Source organism: Stigmatopora nigra, chromosome 12, assembly GCF_051989575.1.
Source record: "Stigmatopora nigra isolate UIUO_SnigA chromosome 12, RoL_Snig_1.1, whole genome shotgun sequence".
NCBI classification, from domain to species: domain Eukaryota; kingdom Metazoa; phylum Chordata; class Actinopteri; order Syngnathiformes; family Syngnathidae; genus Stigmatopora; species Stigmatopora nigra.
Window position 1 is genome coordinate 893,521 of NC_135519.1, and position 6,021 is coordinate 899,541.

Sequence of the window (6,021 nt, forward strand, 5' to 3'; positions counted from 1 at the left end):
TTGTGCGGGCGGCATCTTCAGCAGGGAAGCCCTGACTTCCCTCTCCCTGGCCACTTCATACAGCTTTTCCGGGAGGACCCCAAGGCGCTCCAGGGCTAGTCGGGAGACTGTCTCCTCAGCGCTGTCCCCATGGCCTCCTCCCGGTAGAACGTGCCCCGGAACACCTCCCTAGGGAGGTGCCCAGGGGGTGTGCTGATCAGATGCTTGAACCAACTCACCTGGCTCCTCTCAATCCGGAGAAGCAGCAGCTCCACTCCGAGCCCCTCCCAGATGACCAAGGTGTACGTGTGATGGAGCCTGCTCACCAATATGAGAGGAACACCCAGACAAGTTGGCAAGTGGTTGTTTGTTATCCTATTGTGAGGACATTTATGTGCGTCATTTTTCTAATATTTTGAAGGAGAGACAAAAGCAAACAATCCGAGATAGGTCTCTTTTAAAAACTCCCGCTAAAAGGGAAGGTGGAAGCACGGCAAAAAAGGCCAAGCCCGGAGAATTTTTTTTAAAAATTCAAACTAAATTAGAATGAAGTTTAGTTTGAATTTTTTTTATGATTTTTTTTCACATATGGTGAATCAGAACCAATAAAAATGTTTTTCCATTGTAATACAGTGTTCCCTCGCTTGTCGCGGTTAATGGGGACCGGGACCCCCCGCAATAGCTGCATTTCCGCGAAGTAGGCGTGCCCCTTCAAAAATGCTTAAAGAAACGTATAACACGTACACAAAAGCACCACCAAGCAAAAACATCATAGTAGTCCGGATGGAGGATCTTCTGCAGTTTTTTTGCACGTAAGAAACATCGTTATTGGGAGTTGTAAACATAGTTTTTTTGGGCCTGTAAGCAGCCATGACGTCATCAATGTGATTGCTGAACTCTCACCATGTTATTGACCATTTCTTTGGCCTTTTTTTGATGCAATTACTAATTCTTATTGAATATTTTGTTTCCACCTCTTCTAAAATGATGTAATTTATAATTTTAACTTAATATCTTTACTTTTTTTTTCCTGAAAAAAATCTGTGAAGCTCTGAGTCCGCGATAGCTGAAGCGCGAAGTAGCGAGGGAACACTGTATCCCGTTTTTGCTGTTTTTTTTCAGAGTGGGGACAAATAAATTGGATTTAGTTCATTTCTATGAGAAACATTTATTTGAGATACGAGTATATCGACATACGAGCTCGGTCCCGGAACAGATTAAGCTCTTATTTCAAGGTATCACTGTATCTTATTTTATACTAAAGTATGGTTCGGCGAATGCGCATATTTAACTGCTGGGGCTCGGCAACTCCAACCAGCTTAAGTACCACTGCTTTAGAAGGTCCAGGCGGATCTCATCCACCCCCGGGGCCTTGCCATAGGGGAGCTTTTTGACCACTTCAGGGACTTCGACCCCAGAGATAAGAGAATCCACTCCTCTGCTTCTTCAGGGTAAGGCATGTTGGTGAAGTTGAGGAGGTCTAATTACATTCATTTAGAATAACAAGGGCAACTAGGGGGCTTAGAGAACAATACCTGAAAATGCCATGGAACCCGCTTACTTCTAGTGATGTGTGCCAATAAAAACAATATTTTAATTTTAAATAATTTCCCATTATTCTAGGAAATATATATTCAAAATGATTTGCTGAGAACCTTAATTCAAAGATGAATCTCAATGTGTTCTCTGCTGGTGTAAATTACATTGCATACTGTTATAACTACTTTTTTTCTTTTGTCATTATAGTCCACACTGTTATAACTACTTTATTTGGCCGTGAATAAATGCTCTTGTTATTCTAAATTAATGTTGGGGGGCGAGTGCGTTGGCACAACGTCCTTCGGCTGGCTATCCGGTCGGCTAACTAGTCGTTCGGCTAATTCTACATTCGGCCAGATGCCCCCCTCGGCGAGTTGGCCCTCGCCCAGACGTCAGTCGCCTCAACGTCTTTAGGCAAGTCGACCGGCCACGGTGCGTAGAGGTGGGCACGACTACTAGCCGGAATTTCTTGACCTCACACACTAGCTCAGGCTCTTTGCCAATCAGAGTGGTGTCATTCCACGTCCCAAAAGCCAATTTCTGCAGCCGGGGATCGGACCGCCAAGAAGACGCTCGCGATCGTGCCCCTCCACCGGTGACCCATTTCCGGGTGGGAGGTGCTCATAGATTACTCTGATTAATCAGTTACTTTGAATAATGCCACTTTTTGCAAATATGTTTGCAATGTAATAATAGTAATAATGAGTTTATTTGTTTTACGCATGTTTTAAGCAAAAAATAAAGACAAAATGAATGACTACTTCCTTCAAAAATAATTTTATTATAACTGTAGTGTTTGGTATAGGCCACCTGTTGGTGATACGGTTCTTTCACGTGATTTCGGTGCATTCTGTCTGACTGAGTTAAAATTCTTACTTGGTGGTGGTGTGATAGGGAGTGTGAACGGTTGTCTTTCTCTATATGTGCTCTGCAATTGACTGTTCACCAGTTTGGGGTGTAGTCAACCTTTCGCCCGAAAACAGCTGGAATGGGCTTCAGAACCCCCACAACCCCAACAAGGATAAGCGGTGTGTAAGTTGAATGAATGAATACACTGTTATAGGTAGTTTGGCGATGAAACGATAATAATAGTTATTGTGAAATATTTTTTGTCAACAATGTTAATAACTTTCGATAAAAATTCGATAATTTTAAACTGCAATTACACCACCCGACCACCACATAAAATATGGCGCGGTTACAAGATGAACGCTAGCTCCACGCTCAGGAGAAGAAGGGGAAACGTGTTTTTAGATTAGCAATAGAAGCTAACATGGAGAATGAACCCCAAAGGACAATAACACTGTCAAAATAAGCGACAAGCCTCCTGACTACCAGGAAAAAATGTGGTCCAAACACATTTATTTTGAAATTCCCCAACATATGAGAAGTAATTAGACTACTGCAAAAAACATTTGGAATGATCGGAAATGTCCTCCATAGAGCAAAAACAGTTAATGTGATTTGATGCGCAGGGTGGGAGATATTTCGGTTTACAAATGTCCTCTACAGAGGACAAATTAAAAATACCGGTAGTCAGGTTATAAGATTCAGGACGACACAGATCTGGTCCACTAAAAGATCCAAGTGAATTCTTCCTGGCGTTTTCTTAACTTTTTTTAATGCCTCGTAAATAGTTGTGCAAAGAGCAGCCTTATTGAAATGTCCTTAACCCACCATTGACGACAGTCTAATATGTTTCTTACTTGATATCAAGGTGTTTTCCCATTCCTTGCAAATGAAAAGGTTGCAAAAATCTAAAACTTGTTATCTTTGTAAAAATTGATTCATCCCAACGTTTTCATTTTTATTTTATTTTTTATAAATGGCCACGTGAGGTAAATTTACACTTTCTTTTTGTGAGGCTGAAAATAGGGATGTTTTCAGTTGATTATTTTACTTCTTTTGGTTTGAAGGGAGGTTGATAAAACTAGAAACTGCAGGTTTTATCCTTTACTTTTCATAGTACTATGAGGGTGATGTCTTATTTTTATTGCACAACAGAACATTAACAAAAAAATTCTAAATCAGATTTTATATTCTCTTTTCTTAAAAAGTTAGTGTGTATGGGTCATCGTTTACCTTCAACCTACACAAGGGAGTAAATATGGAAATTAGCCCTCGGCTACAATCTTTCAAACTTACATATATATGTTCATTAACATAAATATCAGAGCTGCCAACTTCTCCGGAATTTCCGTAGTTTACCCGGACAAGTAACACAAACTCTGAGAGTCCTGACAGCCTCACTAAACTCTGGAAATCACAATCAACTGCAAAAACAGGATATTACAATGGAAAAAACATTTTTATTGGTTCTGATTCACCATATGTGAAAAAAAAATCATAAAAAAATTCAAACTAATCACATTAGGACTGTTTAGAAAATAAAGTGTTAAAAGTGTTAAAAACATAAAGTTAAAACTCTTTATGGACAACTGTTCGATTTGTCGCTTCTGGAACAGTAAACGTAAATTTGACGCTGGTGAGCTTGCACCCAGGAATAATAGAATGACTAAAAAAGTGCATGTTCTTCGATATTGTATTGCGCTTTGACTCAGGTATACTGAATTAAGTGCAGTGGTCTTTTCTCTGTGCGTGTAGCCCATATGTATTCGCATATAAGACGCACCCTTAAAATTGTTGAATTTTACAATTTCGTGTGTATAAGCACTCCCTGACTCACAATTTTCACGTCCATATTTATGGTTTTAATAGGGAGTACAAATTTGTTACTTTGAAGGGAAAATCTTAAGAAAAATCAAAACACGTGGTATTTCTGAGATACTGTAAGAATCAAAGCATAATGTTAGAGTCAATATCATAAATTAATATGCCTGTCTTTGTAAATGCACAATATTAAATTATTCAATTTGAAAAAAGAAACGTCTAGCTTGATAAGAACCCGATGCTTGTTAATGACATAAATTACAATTTTCTTACCAGAAGTATAAGATGTTGTCTCAGCCAAATTGCTTGTGATGTCAAAATATCTATTTTGTTTTCGATTGTTCATATTACTGCAACACTTTTGAACAAGAAATAAAAAGAAAAAAATCAAAGCGGAATTTTCTTTTATTTCATAATTACGAAGGTACAATCATTTCCTTTCTGTGTTCTGAAAGGGAGGGTGTTGTTTGCACGTAGACAAATTCAAAAAGGAAGTAACGTAAGCACAACCAGGAAATATGCCCTTAGCGGTATACGTAGTGTTTACCAAGTTTCCGGGTGCAATAATAGCATACACATTACGCAGGTATCAAGGTTTATATTTTAATAATCGACCGCAAGAGCTTTGATCAGCTTTGAACTTTTGTGATGTGCTGACATGGTAAATGCTGCGGTCAGAGCATGTTTAACTACGGTAAGATTGTGGTGCCCTGGGCGAGCAATAGCAGACACAAGTAAGTGTACTGGTAACCCTAACCCTGGCCAGTCTGAGCACCTTAAACTTTGGTATATTGAAATAAATGACCGTATCAAGTTGCATTGTGTTGCATCATGTCATCATGGCGTCAGTTTGCCATGACGTCACCATGTCATGTCGTCGTCAACTTGCAGTTTCGCGCATATAAGCCCTACTCTCGATTCTGTCATCATTTTCATGTCCGACAAAAGCGGCTTGTATGCGAGTAAATACGTCACTTTTTTTTCTTGTCTTGTTGAGGAAGAGCTGGATTGTATTTTGTGAGGGAAGAGTTGAGTTGAGACTTAGGTGCAGTTGTTAGTGTAGTTAGAATCTCTAAGTGTTGTGAGTGGTTTCCCTTGCAGAAGCAAACTGATTATTGGGTGGGGCAATTGGGAGCGCCAGGCTCAAGAGGCGAATTAGATGTGGCACCAGGTCTATATGCTTTCATCACCGGTACAGTATTCCCTCGAATGACACGGCTTTAACTTTAGTGGTTTCACTACATCGTGTTTTTTTTCTGGGGGATTTTTGTTTTGTTTGTAAGTTCATAAAAGTATGAAATTACACACTGAAACTCGCAAGCGGAAGCCATTCATGCTAGAAACGCCTCTAACATAGCAGAATTGAGACAATTCTGCTCAGAAGAGGGCCAAAATTCCTCCAGTGTTGTGAAAGACTCATCATAAAATAAATAAATAAAATAAATTAAAATAAATACTTGATTTCAGTTATTGTTGCCAAAGGTGGTAAAACCCATTATAAGGTCTCATCTCATTTTTTGAAGCGCTTTAACCTCACTAAGGGTGTGGGAGGGGGGGGGGGGGGGGTGTTAGAGCCATCTCAGCTGACTTCAGGCAAGAGGCAGGGGATACCCTTAATTGGTGGCTAGCCAATCGCAAGGCACAAGGAGACAAACAACCATTCACGCTCAAACTCATACCTAGGGGCAATTTAGAGTGTCCAATCAGCCTACCATGCATGTCTTTGGAATATGGGAGGAAACCAAAGAACCTGGAGGCCTAGGGAGAACATGCAATCTCCACACAGGTGGACACGCTAACCACACAGCTGCCGGGCCGCCCCCCTTATTAGGT